Source organism: Vidua chalybeata, chromosome 4 (genome assembly GCF_026979565.1).
Source record: "Vidua chalybeata isolate OUT-0048 chromosome 4, bVidCha1 merged haplotype, whole genome shotgun sequence".
Classification (NCBI taxonomy): Eukaryota; Metazoa; Chordata; class Aves; order Passeriformes; family Viduidae; genus Vidua; species Vidua chalybeata.
In genome coordinates, this window is record NC_071533.1 from 57,718,999 (window position 1) to 57,739,452 (window position 20,454).

A 20,454-nucleotide genomic window follows, 5' to 3' on the forward strand; every position below is an offset into this window, starting at 1 on the left:
AGCATAGAGGTTTTTGAGGAAATTTCAAGGTAGACATAGAAAATTTTTACTGATGAGATTTTTTTCCCACAATAGGAGCAATAACTGGCATAGTCCCTTCATTCACCCTCCTGCCAGCTACTTTATTAGCTGTTTTAGCTGTCGTGGCGCAGGACAAACAAGCCACCAGAGAGACCAGTTGAAAGGCAGGTTAAGCAGCTGAATGAAAGAGGGCTGGAGGAACAGGGGAACATAAAGCAAATACCTTTAAAAAAAATTAAATATTTTTTATGCTTTTCTTTAAAGTAAAAAATGCTGTGGGATTTACTGAGTCACCTGTTCTTTCTCCTGAAGTGCAGAACTCTGATTTTCTGAAAATCTGGAGACTGCTGAAATCAGCTGCACTCATAACCTGAACAAAGACTGGCCCATCCTAAGAATATTTTTTCTCTGTAAGTTATAACAACCAAGCTCGAATAGGCTTATTTATTATTGTGCAGGCACAAAGTAACTGGAAAGAGGAAGAAAATTAAGATATCTTTTCCTGCCTCCATTACTGCTGGTTGCTGAGTCACATTCTCCATCCACCCCCTGCAAGACAGTGGTGGGTTTGCAACTCTCCCTCCTCTCCAGCCGAGGTTGCCTGGGGCCGTGCCTTGGGTGCCCTGGGCACCCCTGGAACCTCGGCAACTCTGCACAGCTAAAATCCTTATGGTTTTTATCTGCAGAGCACAGTGGGAAGTCCAAAGGGACTTCTGCAGCAGAAAAAGCACCCAGTCCTTTATGGGGTACATCAAACTGAGTGTCCAAATTGCTTGTGAACCTGACTTTATATAAAGAGAAGCTTTAGAAAAAGCAGATTCAGCTCCTCAAAGGACAAGCCCTGGTGGGGTTCTCCTGAATCTGTGAGGCAGTAAGGCACCTCCTGTCCCAGCAGAGCAGCTCCGAGGCAGATAACCCTGCTCTGCATGCGCGCAGCTGAGCACAACTCCAACATATGTTCCTTGCTTTTTTGGCTGAAGTTACTGTTGTCTTTCCTTTCCTCTTTCTCTCCCCTGAACTCTCTCTCGCTCTAACTCTCATAGGAGCAATAAATGCCAGCAGTAAATATTCTCAGCCTTACAAGAATTTCAGTAAATTAAGGTTCACATCCAAGCTTTGGGCAACTTCCTGTGTTCTAAATGGGATCCAAATGAAGGTTTTCCAAAGCCTATACAGTATAATAATAATAAAAAACATATCTAAATCATTAAAATGAGTGACAGCATTCCCTATACTAGTTCTGGACTCCATAAATAATGTATAAAACCAATCTGCATTACATTAGCAAAAGATAAAAATTAGAAAAGGGTGAGAGTAAAACCGTTTGATTTTTCGGTGACACAAAGAACATCATCCCCGCTCCTGAGCTGCGAGCTCCATCTTATGGGGAGTGGTGGAGGTGCAGAGGCTTTCTGCTTACCGCAATACTATTATTCTTTAGATTTTCAGGCATTTTTAATAAATCATTATGATGATAGAAGCTCTATTTAAAAATAACAGCAAATCAAAGGAGGTAAAGCAAACTAGTACAACTCCCCCTCTTGCAGCCTCACCACCTGACATGCCTCTGCTGCATCCCACCTTTCCTCCCAAACTCACTTGTTAGAAATGGGCGAATAATTTGTTCTATCACTTGTGGTTGTAGCCCAAATGAATGCACGCTGTCACGCACCGTGTCCCCACGGGTGAGCCGAGCGCTGCCCACGGTGCCTGCCAGGGCAGAGCACGGGGACCGTGCCCCCTCTCCGGCTGTCCCTGCCGCTGGCAGGATGCCCACGGAGGAAGGGATGGGCTTCCACGGAGGCACACGGGCTTCGGGCCAAGGGCTTCATGGAGGTACCTGGGCCAAGCCCTGTTTCTGGTCCTACCCTAGGGATTTTTCCAGCAGCGTGAGCCCTGTAATAGCGCTTTGGTTCAGCTCAGCTTTACGGGGTTCCAGAAGGGCTCCATGGGGACTGAGCCCCGTGGAGCACAGCTCCACCTGCTCTGGGGTGGCAGAGGGCAGAGTGGGAGCCCACGCTGTGCTGGCCAGAACAAGGCGCTGCTCAGCCTCCCCTGCCTTCTTCTGCCCCTGCCCACACCTGGCAGATCTGTGCTGGAAGGAATCCTCCCCCAAAAATGTTTGCAATTGCTATTTCATTTATGTAACATTTGGAATGTACTTCCAGGATGAAAGACTACTTATCTGGTTAGCTTTATTGCCTAATTTCATCCCATTATGCCTTGAGAGATACCCTTTGATGCCAGGAGTTCCTGTAGGGCAGCACTATCTCTTCGAGCCACTCTTCAAATATTTGTGAATACATCCCTCATTCTCTTACCAAGAGACGTGAGATAAAGCATTAAAAACCTAAGCTTTTCTAGTGATTGCCTTTTTCTTTTCTTTTTTTTAATGCACTCTACAGAACTGGAGAGGCTTTAAATTTAACCATTATTTTCTAGGCATTATTAACCAACAAAAAGTGCCTTGTTACAGGCAATGGTGAATAGAAATGCAGAGTTTACAAAGCAATACCCTCCTAAGCACTACCAAATGCAGCAACCTCTGCTCTGTCAGTCTTGTAATTAATAGAAATTTGGACACACCCTTGGCTTTTAAAAATTGCAGACCAGAGCTCAGAGGAGGCCTAACAAATGAGACAATATCACAAAAGGGAGAACACAGATATTTCATCAAAAATGGGCAAAGTCTCCCTGGAGGGCAGACCACAACAGAAATGACACCCAGATTAAGCACATTAATGAAGTGTGTGGTTTCCACAGCTGTTGTACCACCAGAGGTACGCACAGGTAAGGAGACACTTCCCTCCACCCACTGCTGAGACTGGAGCCAGATGTTTTTGGACTTAGGACACGTGCTTTGCCTGCTGGGGCTGAGCAGGGGGCACTCTCTGAATTCCCAGGTGTTTTTAAATTGTAGCTCCAGCTGACTCTCCCAGCTCTTCGGGATCTGCAAAAGAACAAAATGCAAATCTAGTTCCCTTCCTTTTTCCTTCCAAAGCAACTATGTAGTTTGGCCATACTGGGCACTTATGCCCAAAAGGATCTGCACTAGACCTCAAAACTCCAAATTTCATATGAAACTCATGGGACAAGTGGAAACCTACAGAGAGGTGAAGGACAATAGGCTGGAGGACCATGCCATTTCTTTCTCAGCTGAGGCAGGAGCTCACCTTGACAGTAGTGGAAGGTCTGAGTGCTGATCCTGCTCTTGAGCACAGAAAAGCGCAGGCTTTGAAGCAAGGTGGTGAGCTGCAGGTCTGAGATCAACAATGCTTTTTGTGATGGAGGAGGAGAAAGCAAGACATGAAAACCAGAGGAAAGAGAGGCAAAAATTAAGGATCTTACAAATTTAACCTTGTATATATTAGACAGAATAAAGTGTTGGTGCTCTGTAACATTTATACTCAAAGCAGGAGGAAGTACTGTTAGGTGGATTACTGCAGTTCAATGGCCATCAGCTGTTCATAAATCAAGTACCCAGAAAGACTGCAAACTGCCCTGCTGCCATGACAAAGACAAGGTGGTTAATGTTTCTGTTGTGGATTAGGGTGGCACTGAGGTAATATTACAAATAACACCAAGATATTACCTTTTTTTTTTTTTTACTTCTCAGTTGAAGGCCAAGCAAAGTTTGGTCAATATTGCTCAGAATCAAACTTTTAGGGGAGTGCTATAAGCTTTATAACATACATACATGCCTGTACTTGCAAATAGTTTCATAATTTTTTGTTATTTTAGTAAATTCAAGAACGATTATGCAGGAAATTTGTCAGTATTTTCTTTCACTTACTTCCCTATTTGTGTTATATAAATTTCTGTACAAGCTGTATTTTAGTATATATGTATATATAATTCCATTCCCTTTGCTGAGGCAGTTTTTCAGTCTCTGCAATTTGGCATCAGTCTAGTAACTACAAATCATCTGGTCTGTTCAGCCTGGAGAAGAAAGGAATGGCTAGAAATCCTCTAGATTCTTTAGGGAGAATGAGCAAAAGAGAGTCTGAAGGCTTTCAGAAGGAAGAATCGTCGTGCCCCAGTTTGCACAGAGACTGATCTTCCACTGCCAGGAGGATCAGGAGGGGTCTGGGATGTGGTGGTGGATATAGCACACACGGCTGTCCTGCATCCAGACCATAAGGTTCTTTCCTCTCATATGCTTTTTGTATATAAACTCCTGCTAGTTAACTCTGACTAGCCTAGCTCTTGGAAGGGACTGTTTTCCCACATTAAATACATTCTGAAAAACCTCAAGACACTATAAGATCTATAAGAACTCCTCCTCTCCAATGCCCTTTTTATGCTTCCTGCTATTTTTCTTTGCCTATGTGCAAAGACTCAGAGGATTCCACAAAGGCATTTCCCAATCTCATTAACTGACCAAACTGGGGGGGGGGGGGGGGGGGGGAAGTCACAGACACTGATTAAGCTAATATTTGAGTCTGGATTTCCACATTTTAAAATGTACCTGTGCCTTTGGTCTTCTTGTACAGCTGATCTGCAGCAGATCTGTTGCTACTCATTGCACCTGCCTAGTGCCTATGACTGTGGGATTCCCGAGTTTTTAGCTGAAGGCACTGTCTGATAGATGGCACTATTCTAATCTAAATTGAAATACATTTGTGTGAATCACTGTAAGGAAAAAAAACCTCTAAATTTAATAACGTACTCTTCTATGGTTTTGTTTGTTGATGAAAAAATAAGTGAAATGAAATGAACTAAAATGCAAACCACATCCATCCCTACATTCATAGAAAAAGTCATTTGCAGCAATTTTAGCAAAATGCTCACAGAACTCATAGAACGTATTTCCTCAGTTTCTTGTTATTATAGGGCAATTGGTCCATGTCTATCAAAAAACTTGGAGAAGCATAATGTTCCTATGTGATAAAAGCACAGTGTTAGTGGACAAACTGTGCACTTATATTTTTTTGGCTTCACAAAAAAGGCAGCTGCTGTATTTTGAATACCTACCATGTTTCCAATATGTGTGCACATCTCACCGTTTGCCTGCTTAATCCTGTCAGTAGGTACATTACAAAGGGTACAGACTGCTGCAAATGATTCCAAATACTTTGAAATTTATTCACCCCTTTCTTTTTGCCTTTATTTATTAAAAAGGCAAGAACATTTGTCTTCCAAATCTTTTACTGACTTTAATAGTTCAGCTTTTATGAAGCACACAGGTTTCATGAGAAAAGCTCATCAAAGTCATTCATATTCTATATTCATTTGCATCAATCAATCCTCAATTCGCCTCATATATATATCAATTTCTTATTCATATTCCTCTATTATCCATTTCTCCCTTGTACAATTGATTATGTTTTTAGTTTAACTTTACCAGGCACAGTCAAGACTGTTACAGAGGGTCAAAATTAAAAATAACATTATTGATGCTGTTTTTTCCCTTGGTAAAATATTAAAAGACATATCTTATTCACATTGATCTTCCTTAGCATACATTTGCTGGTTCAGTAGGTTCCAGCTATTTTCCTTTTGATTTTAAATAAAGCTTTTCAGTAAAAATATTTCTTTCAGACTATTCAAATCTTTTAGCATGATAAACAGGCATTGAAATTTGAATGAATTACTATATAGGTAAATAGTTCTTTATTCCACAAAAATTACAGGAAGTGTTGTGACAAGTATTTGCATTTTCATATACAGTTCTAGCTCTTTCAGATACTCAGGAAAAGTACACTAAATGCTTTGCAGTTTAGTCATAGGAAAGGCTCTTTCTTAGGCATGAGTCTCATTTTAGAAGATCTAATTTGGGAATAACACTATCATCTAACATTAGTTAATCAGATAGGTGTGATTTTAAGTAACTTCAGAGCCTGAGAAGACAAAACACTCAGGCCTTACATTTACTGTGGGTATGCAAAAGTCTTCCTCAGACTTCTCATATGACTTCAACATACCTGTTCATGGTCTGCTGAGGTGCATGGAGCTCCAGGATATAGAAATGTACCTTAAATCCTGATTTGGGGGCCCTAAGCTCTAATTCCTACCTTGAAGATCCTGGCAATTAATGGTTATGTTTTGTTTCCTATACACAGAAATGGTCACTACACACTTGCAGTGTGGGTACTGCTTTTACACACTGGTTCATCACTGCAGGGCTCAGAGCTCTGACTTTCTGGCACCCAGCTTTAAATGGACACTTGGCTTTCCAAGAGTATGGGATTCTCTGCTAGGCATGGCGAAGTCTAAATAGGGGTAGGAAGGATCTTGAGTCTACTGTTATTGTTCTTTGCACTAACTAGCTTACCAGTAGTTTGTTGCGAGAAGAATATACAGTAAATCAAAGTGGTTCCTAATAAAAGTGAACATTAACATTTCTCATTTGGCTTCTTGCAGGTGAAGAAAGAGCTTCCCCTCGGCAGTGTCTTTTCCTGAATAAGATGATGCTCTGTCTCATCAGCCTTTGTCTTTTTAATTTTCCTTTGGTGAAGATGGATCCTTGGCTGTATCAGAACCAGTGGGAGAGGTGTGGATTATGGAACTTCTTTCTTCTCAAGAGGAGGAACTTCTAATGTGGCTTAAAACTGCAAGTGTGAAAACCTGTCAAGTTTTATCAGCTACATGCTTTAATTATTGGATTCGAAGTCTGGTGATATCTTACATCAAGGAATAAAGACATTTACAAAACCCCAGGTCTTTATGGTAATGGTCAATAACTGATCAATAAATACAAAAAAAACACTTCCCTGTGATGTAAAACAGTGGCCCAGAGGAGACCAATAGTTTAGTGGCATTAAACTGCAGCTTTCCTCATTAGAGCTCTTGGTAAGGTGTGCCCTGTGATTAATGGCAGATCATTTATACAGCATTACCAGCAGCAAATAATTCTAATTACCAATAACATTAAATCCTGATCACTATGCAAATAATTTACATAATGTAATGGAATATCTGGTCATTACAGGGCAAACAATTCACAATGTTAACTGAGGTTAGTCAGTTATCACAGAGTAAATAACATTAGAAATTAAACAAAGCCAAGCTAATATCAGGTTTTATCCAGTCAATAAGCAGTGAATATATCCTTAGCAAAACACATCAGACCATGTAAAAACACATCAGACCATGTTACTTTGCTGTCTAATGCAATACAAATTCGAGATAACATAAAAACATCTTATCTAGCAGGATGTTCCTGGCTATCAGGAGATGTGTAAACAAGGGGGTGGAGGGATTCACGGTGAAGCTTACTGATTTTTATTGCTTCATAGATTATATTTTCCTGTCTTTGATGCTTTTTCTTTGATCCTGTCTTCAGAGGCAGGCCACAGGATCCTTACACTGCGGAGGATAAAGCACCATGGCAGTCAAAACCAGCCCAGATGAGGCCGTTCTGTGTTCACATGCTTGAAACATAGCTGTAGAGGTAGCATTATATTAAATCTGGCATTAATTGAAATCTGTTAACAGTTATTTATAATCATGGAATCAGATAACGTCCTCATCCAGCACATGAGGCATACAACATTCCAGGAATATGGTGGGAAAGAAGACAGCACAATATACAGGAGGTAATATATTTGGGGGGAAAAAAGGCAAAAGGCAGCCCAGAGAAGGCTGTAATACCACAATTCTGAAAATATGGATGCAAGAATTGAGTTACATACTTGACTAAGGATAAGGGTGGAGAGAGGTAAAAGGAATGGTTGGGTGTTAGTTTTTGGTTTCCTTACTGAGACGAAAGGGTAAGAGACAGACATTGCTACTTGAAATAATGCCTGAAACCTAACAGCTGCACTTGTGAGCTTCAATAGAGAAGATTTTTTACTAAATATATATTGATTTTATTTGCTTTTTCTCACTTTGTTTTGTCTTCTGAAACGATGAAACAGAAGAGGTTACTTGGGTTACAACGTCAGACACTCAGGTACTCTAGGTAATCTTAGGGGCATTAAAGAATTTTTCATAAGAGACAAGTCTCCCTTGTGATGTTGGAGGTTATTTGGACATCAGCAGTGAATTCTAGTTGAAAACTCCATCCACGGTAATCAAATGAGAGACAAAGCCTTGGTTTGGCCGCTATCCTTATTTGATGTTGCTCTTGTGACTAGTTTTTGTTTTTGCAGTGTCTCAGGTTAGGACAGACATTCTTTGCAAGATCCCACATGCCTGTTCAACCATTCCACCCCAGCTGTTTGCACAGCCAGCACTGTCCTGGAGGCTCTGCTCCTGGAAGGGATCTTGGGTAGATTTGCTAAAATGCTTCTGGCCCATCTAGTGCAAAACAGTTTCATCAGCTGTTTAGATAACCCAGTTGTGCAGCAAATGCTGACAAGATTCCTCCTGAGGTCAATACCCTCTAGCAGAAGCAAGTAGCCATACACCTGGGGGAGAGTATTTCCAATGGGCATAGCTGAGTGAATGTTCACCCTGATCTTGGCTGGCTGTGATGAACAGCTGTACAGTAACTGAGCATATTGAAAGCAGGTTAAAAAAACTAGCTCCCTCATAGGGATGAGAAATGTGGGGCATAGTCTTGAGGTTTGGCATCTTCAAGGACCTACAAAAAAAGCTGAATTTTCATACATGCTGCCTGGTTTCTGCTCTTACAGAATCATAGAATATGCTGAGTTGGAAGAGAGCCATCAGGACCATCGAGTCCAACTCCTGGCCCTGTGCAGGACACCACAATAATCATTGTGTGCCTGAAAGCTCATCTTGTCTTTTTTCTTACACATATGCAGAATACTGCTTAGAAATTATTTATGGAAACATTGTTGCATTACCTATGATCCACCTATGCTGTATTCAGGCTACATAAACTAAACCAGGGAAGAACACGTTCATAGAGTATTGCTCTATCTACATGTTTTCTACATGAGCATTTGTATTTGGTAATTTTCTCATCAGAGAAAAGTTCTTGTATTTCATGTATATTCACATATTCTTCTTCCTAACCCTAATCTTGAGGCCATCACCTCTCTCATTTTAAATAGCACTGAGCAGAAGATGGAAATCTCACCAAAAAGTATTCATTTGCTGACCCCTCTGAATTTGGGCAGAGGAGATAGTGTTTGATGGATGGCATGGAGTAGGAAAAAATAATGGTGTTTGCCTCTTGCAAACTGATGTAGCAAAGAGAACATAAATTAAGCAGGAGTAAGGCAGCAAAAGAGAAAAGAAAGTGGTAACTGACTTTAGAAAATTACTTTAGAAAGGGGAAAAGTACATAGACTGCCTATATTCTGCACTATGAAGAAGACAGCTGGAGTAAGCAGCAATAGAAGACTTTAGGAAAATTTCAGGTTATGGAAGTAAGTTTTATGGAAAGGCAAACACAAGCAGAAATGGGAGACAAATCTTGACAAGTTTTTAACTTGAGAGAGCAGTAAAAGAAGAGCAACCTCCTCTGTTAAATGAGTCATAGGTCAGTATTACAAGTATTGAAAACTTTTAGAAAACTTGAAAGAAAAGGTAATTAAAAAAAAAGACATTTATTTTGCAAAGTCAAAAGAATGGAAACAGTGATACTGAAATAACTGCATGACCTCAGACAAATCAGGTGTTTTTCCGGAGTGTTGTCAAACTTAACTATGAGTATCTAGCCAGCTCTTAGGCAGTACCACGAATGTCTGTGATCCTTAAAAACTGAAATAAATTTAACCATTCCATGCAAAACAACACATCAAAATACATTAGAAAATCCTCAATTTATTTGAAACTTTATGGTTGATAAAAGATATATTACTTTAACAAGTAATTATTTTAACCAAGGTTGCCCTGTTTTGGTGACTGAATTAGTCAGGAAGGCCCACAGCCAAAAATCATCCATATATGATTTTATTTATTTTTTTAAAACCAGCAGTTCCACTGAATAAGTCAAACACAGGCCAGCTTTCCTATTGCAAGTTCAAGCTGTTAGGGAAGCAGCAAAGGTAGAAGCTCCCCAGTTCTTCCAAGGTGCAGCACATCCAGAAACAGCACAGCCTTGTTCAAAGATGCAGGGAACTGCAGGGCACATGCAGAGAAGTTTGGATTCTGGAGATGGCTGCAACTTGCATGTCCCCTTTCAGCTGGATTATTGAGGTATCTCTAAGGTACAGAATGCAGAAAGTGTGCAGAGCTCCCTGGCGAATGATACAGGGTGAAGGAAAGTTTTTATGGCCATGAGAACTTAATAAATAGCAGCCAACCCAGTTTTCTTACCACATGGCTTTGTCTTCTAATCACAAAGTAGGTTCAGAAAAGAATGTAGCCATAGATGGTATATGAGCCATGTGTCTCACCACTAGCTCTCTGCAGTTCAAAAAGAGCAGGTTATGCTGTTAGCATTTGTCAAAGCACCCTGTGAGAAAGCAAGAACATCATGGCATATCTAGGTTCGAGAGCTTTATTTCCTCTGTCTGACACCCCTCATCAGTCTCCAGCCTGCTGTGCTTTCTGAGCACCTGTAAATGACAGTGTATTTACTTTTACTTTGCTACACCCCGTGGAATATTCAAAAGATTACTGTGGTAATCTTTTATTTACTCTTGTTGCACAGAGTGCAACATACCAGATCTGCTGCAGGTACTAAAAAATCAGCTCCACATACTTTCTACAAAAACATCATTTCTTAATTCACCATGATCATGTACTATTTGATCAAAACTGAAGGCAAACAAATACTTAAAGCAATTCAATATCATGATGTTGTCTTAACTGAATTTCTCACTCTTCCCTATGCAATCTTCCAAACTGGAGCTACAAAATCTTCCAACAGATGCTCCTCGACCTCACTACAGCTGCACTTCCCTGGGAAAAAAAAAAAAATCTCGATTTTGTTATAGACCAGCAGGTCACAGGAGCAGTCACAAGATGGCAGCAGAGAATTAAAGATGTCTGATACCTTGCGTTTGGACTTCGGTGATTTCGCTAATATTGACTTACACTATAAACAGTGAGATATTTTAGCAGTGCCCAAAACATTTTCTCTTTGGCACTACATTTAACAAATATTTTATAGAAGCCTAGTTAAATATTTCGTTTACATTTTCCTAAAGAATTTCAGGCCTTTCTTTAAAAAGCTGATTACTGTTTGATTTTCTCCATAGTGAGTCTTTCAGAGAGAAATTGTTCTTATAAGCAGACAAGCACAAAAAATTTATATCCATGTTACAATTAGGGAATTAGTGATAATTCAACTCCTGTCAAGAACTCTTCACTAGCAACTATATAGATCTAAGTCCACATTGAAAATAAAAAATACAGTGCAGTGAAATGCATTTTTAAAACTCAAGAAGTTACTCATAAATAACTGGACACGTCAGTAAGACAGTAGTGAACAAAGTGCTGAGTTGAAGGTCTCTAAGACCAACAGAGAGCCAAGAAAAGCCATCATTAAAAAGGATACCACAGGTGTGTACAGCCCCTGGAGTACACTTGCCTAATCTATGTCTCCCATAATTTGTGCTGTCTGTTTATTTCCCCCCCTAGAACTTACCAGAGCCAAGCCACAGGTGGAAGGATAGACTACTCAGGGCATATTTTTCTCCTACTTCAATTTTTCCCCCGAGGTGGCTTTTACAGACACATCTCGCAGTGGCTCTGCCAGCGGTGTGTCAGCACCACCAGCTGCACACAGCTGTGTTGTGGAGCCTCTTGGTTTGGCCATGCAGTCATTCTTTGTTAACCTAGCTGTGGCAAGTCTCTAGAATACAAAATGTAATTAATAGCTGATTGTTTCACAGTTCACAATGCTTTGTATTATTACTAAAAGTGTTAATTACTTAATGTCAACAGAGATTGTGGGCTTGTTACCATTATTACAGATATGCAGATTCCATAGGCTATGTCACTAATGTTTCCAAAATACCCCTATAATCCATACATACTCAGAATCAATGGAATTTCTTCATCACACACATGATCAGTCCCTGCACATTTTTCACTTTCAAAATGGCATAAGCTCACAACTGACAAATCAGGAACACATGAGTGACCCAGAAGCAATCTTCCCTTTCTGGCTGCTGATGCAAAGAAAGCCACCAGGATCACATGGAAGCAGAAGCCCAGGCAGAGACCGATGCCCTGGTCCTGCCTCCAGTGTGAGGTAGAGACCAGTGGTGGTCCACCAGCAGAGTGAGGTAGAGACCAGTCAGCATCCACCAACCAGCAAGACAAGAATGATCTCAGTCAGCCTGAAATACTGCTGAGCCAATTTTGTCAAAGCTGCAAAAGGGGGTGAAAGCAGAACATAGCAGAGGCATGGGGTGGGCCAGAGCTAGTCCACTGCTTCACCTAGCTGATCCACAGGAGTGCAACCACAGAAAGGCAGCATTCAGTCACTTGGGCCTCTTTTGGTTTTAAGTGGTGAGTTCTTTTCTGTTGCTGGTATTTGCTCATTGTGTAGCCCTAAAAAGTCCTATCATACTGGAATGCACAAAATCTCTGTATGTTTTGGATAAACAGATAAGCATAGCCATAGCTGGGGGGATTTCTGCTTACTATGAGGCAGTTTCCTGTCTCCAGCAGCCTATCTTCAATCCCAATTGTTTTCTTCTGAGGAAAGAACAAGAAATCCTGAAGTATACCAGGCTGGAATAAAAAGTGGTCATATAGGCAGATTTTTCTAACTCTCATCAGTTAAAATTTGATTCATGTCCAAAAAAATTGAAAATTAATTCTTACGACAGAACTGAATCTTTGCCAATTCAATTCTGGATATTACAGCTTCATTTCCTATTTGAACCTCTTGTGCAGCATACCTATATGCTATTAAAAGAGCTTTTCTTTATCCCTACTTTAATTCAATTTCAGTTGGGGAGATAGTCTGAATGCTTTTAGCAGGGTGAGGATTTATATATGTATGTGTATATATATATATGTATATATATATATGTATATGTATATGTATATGTATATGTATATGTATGTATGTATGTATTTATTTCTGACAGGCATGATTACACAATCTCTGGATGACAAAGTGAACCCTTGCTATCCTTTTCCTGAGTGTTTATCCAACACTGACATGAATTATCTTAGATATTACCTTTTGTTTATTTATTGTAGCTATATGACTCTATGAATAACACAAAAGTAAAATTTTTGTGGGGCCTATATATTTTAAATCCAAGCTTAAATTAATAAAAAAAAATAAAACTGATATTATTTTCAAGAATAACTAAAAGTCATTTGCTTTGGATCATTCATGTAACTCTTCATTTGCCTGTTATATCTGCAAGCTTCATATCTATCTTGTACTCAGAAAGAAAACCTCCTGGCTTGTAAAAAGCACCTTGTCCTTCCCTTTTGTTTCTTGAACAAACTAACAAAATGTGTATATCATAGTAACTGCTTTTTTACCTCTCACAGCTGTATTCTTCATTTCCTCGTAGTTCACTCATTTTTCATTGTTATCACTTGATTGTATTTATTAAAATCTCCTGTTCAGACAAGAAAATTCTTGGAAAAATTTTGTTGTGCTTTTTTTGTAGGGATGATGCAGTGAATTGATATGACGACATACACAACTGTAGCCCTCATGCAAAGGAAATCCAGATGTAAACCAAAGTTATGGTATTTCCCTTCCTTTTTGATTTCCTATTTGAGAATTTCAGAGATTTCACAGATACAACACTCATTATGCACATCACACACACAAACACACACCCACCCCATGGCAGCAGGATTGGAACTAGATGATCTTTAAGATCCCTTCCAACCCAAATTGTTCTATGATTCTGTGTTCCAGGATCAAGCACCACAGTTCTGGTAAAAGGTGGCATATGTAGTAGTATCCTCATTTTATACATAGGGAAAAAGGGCTATAATGATTCTACATGTGGAATAAAGAAAGAAACATGCTTATTCCTTATGTGTTAATGACACACTGTTCTATTTTTCTTCTATTTTAAATGGTCATTGTGAGTCTTCTACTGCAGAGAAATCCCTTACTTAGCCCCTCTGGCTGGGAAGCAGAGATGCTTTTAATTTGTATCCAAATTGATGAGATAGCTTTTTAACTAAAATATTCTACTTTTTGTTCCATGCATTTCATTTCTAGTTGGATTCAAATGTCAACAAATTGATCCTTGGCAAACTAAGCTTTCCACTACGTAATATCATTTCCTCATTGAACTAATTACTTCATCATATCATTGCTTTTAAAGTAATTGGGGACTCATACATCCATATTCTTTATGCAAATTAAAATGAACAGCTATTTTAGCAAATGGGAAAACTGCCTTGTTAGAGTAGTTCCCAACCTGGAAATTCATTTCCCACAAGAGACGAAGTCCAGTTGTTAACCCACAGCTAAATTTAAGTTCCAATTTTTAAACCTGGGTATCTAAAATGACATTCTACAATGCAAATCTAAAATTTTAAATACAAATGGCTCCCTTGCAAAACTGCTTGCCACCTCCAACTGCCTCCAACCCAGTAGGACACAGCGCTCTCACGTTCTCAGCACTGAGTTATCTGCTCAGTGATCCCTGAAAGCCCATAGAAACTGGGCTTTGCTGCACAGAAAGAGCTGGCCCAGGATCAGTGTATTCCTTAACTTCCTAGAACAGACAGCTTCTAGCACAACAGTGTTTGGGCAGCTATTGCAAACATATGGGAGGGTGTTTCTCTCTCCCAGGACACCAGTTATTTTCCAGAGTGAAACACGCAGCTCCTGGCTGTGCCTGCTGGACACTGTGGTGCTCATCATGTGCCTGATTCAGCCGGACATTAAATGTGCTTACTCAAGTTGGGCTAGAGGTCTGAAAAGTCCACAATACTGTTCAGGCAAAGTTGTAAAGTTTGGCTGCTGAAGACCTGAGCAAAACGTGTTTAAAAAAAACGTGTCCTGGAGGAACTGTAGGATAAAAAGTGGTTGATTTGACATGAGTAATCTGAAGTCACAGCCTCAGAAATCAAGAACATGCTGTGAGTAGGAAAGAGTAAATAAGAAGGCACAGTAGTTCTGTGAACATCATTATTTTTTTTCTGCTAATTCTCAGGTTTCTCTTTCTTAGCCCGTATCAGGGACTCCAATTTAAATGTATCCTTGTGCTCTGTGGATAATCAGAAGGTATACTTTGTATATTACCATAAAGTACGCTGCTTTCAATTAAGATGATAGCTTTGCATTCATCCAAGGGGCAACACGCAGGCATTCAACTGTTCTTAATACAATTTATAAATCTCCTGATTTTATTTCAAACAATCTCACTTAAGGAAATGGGAGAATGATGGTTATGGATTGTGAAATATAGGAGTACTGGGAGGGAACTGAATGTACCAGTTGGGAATATAAAAACGAGGGAATGAGTCATGTAATTTCCAGTCATTCGGAAAGGGTCATCTTGACTGGGCAGGGCTACAATTATTAAAATTTATGTATCAAGCATTTATTCAATGAATAAATGATCTTCTAGAAGACCATAATGATCATAAATGACCTGTTAGCAATGCTGCGATAAAGGTTCTGTCAGCAATTAAATTATAGGGATTTATAATACAGAACTAAAATAGTGCACCCTGGTCACTAAAATAACTCCAGAGTCAGACTTTGGATCAAGTTATCATAACCAAGCAACTGACTAATGCCCACAAAAATATCCATATACATGGGAGTCATCTTTATGCAAGCTGATTGGATAATTGCATGTCTAGGCTTGTTTTCATCAACACCTCCATGGGATATTGGGTACTTGGTCAGGTGAACATGCATCTCTGTGTGCAGGTGCTCTAAATAAATATGAATATCAATGCATATTGGTGCAAGTTTTTTAGGCCAGAACAAGCCATTAAAATGTAAAGAAGCACATATTCATAAAGCTGAGCTAGAAATTAATCTAGAACTTCTCAGTAAATCCTGCTAATTCAAATGTTGTCAGTACTTTAAATGCAATAGTGTTTCCATACATAATTTACATGACTATTTCTTAGGCATCTGCCTGTGTTTGAAAATGTGATCTCATTTTCAAAAAAATGAATATATTTCATTTTGTTTCAATTAAATTGCTAGATTTTTTAACCTTTTCCTGAACCAGTAGGGGGAGGGGCCACTTGAATCTGCTTTCTAGAGGGACCCCTTTGGAAGTTTCCTCCCAAATTTGCCCTTAACCAGGACAAATGGCTTCCCCAAGACATATGTTCTGCTATTCCAATGAGAACTCAGCAACTGACAAACAGAATCTCAAGTTTTACACTTGATGTCTCTCCATGAGTTCTGCCAACCCAAAATGTGACTCTGGGGCATATAAATTGTTGAGAATTACAGAATCTCACATGAATAATTTGAAAATGGAAAGGAAAAATATGTTTAGTTATTGTTATGCAACTTGATTCAAATATAGGGCAGGTAGGGTTACTCTGCACGAATATTTTCAGCGTCAAGTGCCTTTCTTTATGATCTGTCAGTACTGAAAGAACAATCCCAATACATTTCACTGGATCTTGTTACTCATCAAGGTAGAGCAATTCCAACCCCTGCAGTTCCAAATGATAATTGGACTTGTAAGGAGCTTGCCAAATTAAAATTGCCTGCTTAAAGTATAAAACTTGAGCAAAAAAAGGACAGAAGATTTTGAGTTTAGTTGATGATGTGTTCTTATCAGGCTACTACAGAGGGTCTTTGGCACATAAGAAATCATTCCCTTGATGCTCTCACTATGTTGTTGATAGACACAATTTGATATATTGATGGATATACTTTGTAAATTTATCAAAACTCTATACCTGCACACTAACATATAAAATATCATACAGACTATATTGGTGTTACTGAAATTAATTTAGAGTTGAATTTGATCCAAATTCTGTTCTCACATTTGACAACTGAACTGTAAGAGTTAATACCAAAACCAATAAATAAAGCAAAAATCTATCTAAAGGGGTGATTATTGTTAAAAAAAAACCACAGCACTGAACACCTTCCTGAAAGAGAATGGATGATTTTAGAACATCTTTCATGTTAAAAAAAAAAAATTTAAATTGACCTTGATTTCAGCTCCTAAAGTTGACCTTGATTTCAGTATTTTGTTGTCATATATATGTAAATAAACATTTGCATGTCTATATATGTGGAAAACAATATGTGTGTTCATAAAGAGCAGTTCTATAGAAAGTTTCTCACCCTCTTTATATGGATTAAGTGGATTAAGTGGATTAAGTGGATTAAGTGTACCTAGTCTAGCATTGTTTAAATAACAAGTAACAATTAAACAGTAAAACATTTATTCTTTCAAACTTCAAATATTTCAAAACCAGTCCCAACCTCATGAACACTGCATGAGTAAGGTGAAGGTCATGACTTTATTTTGACTTACAGTGACTGAAGATTTAGTCTCAAAGTCATTAGTCCTATATTTATAAACAATACATTTCATTTACTCTGCATGCTATAGTTTATGGTTTTCACATGCAAGTATAATTACAAAATGAACCATGATTTTCACAAATAGAAATCTAAGCTTAGTGTCCCAGAACCTCTTAATAGATTCAGTTAGTCCTACAGGAGGCACAGCGTTTTTGAAGAATGCACAGGCCTTGGTGGGATGCATCAATGAGTGCTGAGAGAGCTGGCAGACACTACAGTGAGGCCACTCATGATCATCTTTGAAAGGTCATGGAGATCAGGAGAGCTGGCTGAGGACTGCAGGAAAGCAAATGTCACCCTGGCCTTCAAAAAGGACAAGAAGGAGGACCCAAGGAACTACTGTCCATTCAGCATGGCCTCTGTGCCTGGAACGGTAATGGAGTGTCTCATTCTGGAGGCCATCTCTCTTCACATGGATGACAGGAAGGTGATCAGGAATAGTCAGCATGGATTCACTGACCAATCCACTTTCTCTCTATGATGAAACAACTACCTGGAGGAATAAGGGGAGAGCAGTAGATATTGTCTACTCTGACTTCAGCAAGGCTTTCAGCCTCCCACAACCTCCTGATAGGGTCAGGAATGGTGGACTGGGTGAGTGGACAGCGAGGTGAATTGAGAACTGGCTGAACAGAAGATCCCAGAGGTTTGTAGTCAGGGGCACAGGGTCTAGTTGGAGGCCTGCCACTGGTGGTGTCCCTCAAGGTTCAATACTGGGCTAACTTCTTCATCAGTGGCTTGGATGACAGTCCAGACATGTCCTCAGCAAGTTCGGTGACAACACAAAGCTGGGAGGAGCTTTGGGCTGGTCCCCCTGAGTGCTGTGCAGCCCTTCAGAAGGACCTGGGCAGGTTGGAGAGACAGGCAGAAAGGAACCATCCAGAATTCAACAAAGGCAAGTTCAGGGTCCTTAATCTGGGAAAGAATAAACCTGGGCACCTGCACAGGCTGGGGGCTGACCTGCTGGAAAGCCCAGCTCTGTGGAAAAATACCTGGGGGTCCTGCTGGACAACAAGTTGCCCATAAGCCAGCTGTGTGCCCTTGTGGCCAAGAGGGCCCATGGTACCCTGGGGTGCTTTATGGAGAACACTGCCAGCAGGTTGAGGGATGGGATCCTGCCCCTCTACTCAGCCCTACTGAGGCCACATCTGCAGTGCTGTGTCCAGTTCTGGGCTCCTCAGTACAGGAGAGACATGGAGCTCCTGAGGCATGCCCAGCAGTGGGAAATGAAGATGATGAAGGGACATAAGCATCTGTCTTATGAGGAAAGGCTGAGGGAGCTGGGCCTGTTCAGCCTTGAGAAGAGAAAACTGAGAAGGGACCTCATCAATGTCTGTCAGTATCTGAAGGGAGGGTGGCAGGAGGATGGAGCCAGGCTCTGCTCAGTGCTGCCAAGCAATAGGACAAGAAATAATGGGCAGATACTGATGCCCAAATAGTTACAGCTGAACATGAGGAAAAACTTCTTTACTGTGCAGGTGACTGCATGGAACAGGTTGCCCAGAGAGGTTGTGGAGTCTCCCACACTGGAAATAGTTAAGAAGTGTCCGGATGCAGCTCTGTGCCATGTTCTCTGGGATGGTGCTGCTTGAGCAGGGAGGCTGGACCAGATGATCTACTGTGGTACCTTCCAACCTTATCCATTCTGTGATTCTGTGATTTTTACTGCCTAAAGTCAGAAAACACCCTTATGCTCAAATCTAACACATTTGAATTCTCTTCTGAGTAGAGATGTTTCTCAGAAGCAAAAGACTTAAGATCTGAGATCTCACAACCTAATTTTAGGCACAAAGCTTGTATATATGTATATCTATACATATCTACATTTCTATACCTATATATCTTCTTACATTATCATCTTCTTACATTATCATAATAGAAATGCTCTTGCTGAATTGAGATCTTCAACTTATTAAAATCAATAGGACCATTTACAGCAAACCTGATTGCTAATGATTCTCATAACAGAGATTTCCAACTCCACTTGGGTTTGGCATGACTGAAAACTCATATTGTAAATTCAGTCATAAAACTTCAGACACTCCAAATTTGGGATTTCACCTCTGCTCCCTGGGTCTGAAAAATATGAAGAAACAGTAGGCTGAAACATATACAATAGCATTTTTAGAGGTACCTTATTTTCTGACACCTAAATGAAACACCAACCAATTTCTGTAGGATATTGGAAGTTTCATTCTTAGGTACAGGAAACTCATGTTTAGGTGCTGACCCTATTTGCCAGGTGCTCTCCTCTTCTCAATTCTTGACTTTTGGAGCTCTTTATAAGCATTTTTCCATCTGCATTTTCTCCATCGATTTCCTCCCACCTAGTCCTCTCACACTTCATGTCTGGCTTAGCTTTCCTGAGGAAGCAGCTGGGGATGGAGTCAAAGGCAGCTGCACTTATATTTTATAACACTTAAAACTATCTTGTCTTGTATAGAACCATCTTTGAATGCTATGCAGCTACAGGCACATAATGTAAGAAAAAGAGAAAATAAGAGATTTCAAAACCTTTTTTTCCAGCATCTCAGGGTGAAGGATGTGATAAAAGTAACTTGGAATTGAAGAGACTTAGGAATCGTGGTACTACTCTACTCCCAAACTTTGCTTTACTTTGAACTTCATGGGGAAATGCCCCATCACAGAGTTCAGTGATGCTGATGTTGAAAAGACACTTTGTTGCTTTTCTTGCATAAAAGCTGTCAGAGCTTCAGATGTTTGCATTCCAACAGATGCTGCAGTTTAAGTATTAGTTGTGTCATTTTAAACAAGATATAAAACCTGAAGAAATCTTGGCACTGAGAAATGGAGATCAGGTCATGAGCAAGAAAACAGTCACAGATGGTCACAAAAAAAGTATTGCCTTGATAAAAAAACCATGAAATTTGAAAGAGAAAGAAATATAAAAATATTACACTGGGAAACTCTTAGAAGTCTTAAAAATCAAATAATATTATCAATTTTATTTTTAAAATAATGTGAACATGCATTTAAAAACCTGTAATACTGAATTAACTTTCTGCAACTCTTCCCTTCAGTCCTGCTTGAACAATGGACCCAGGATAAAATGCCATATAAAAGCATCTCAAAAGAACTATTTATCCAAAAAA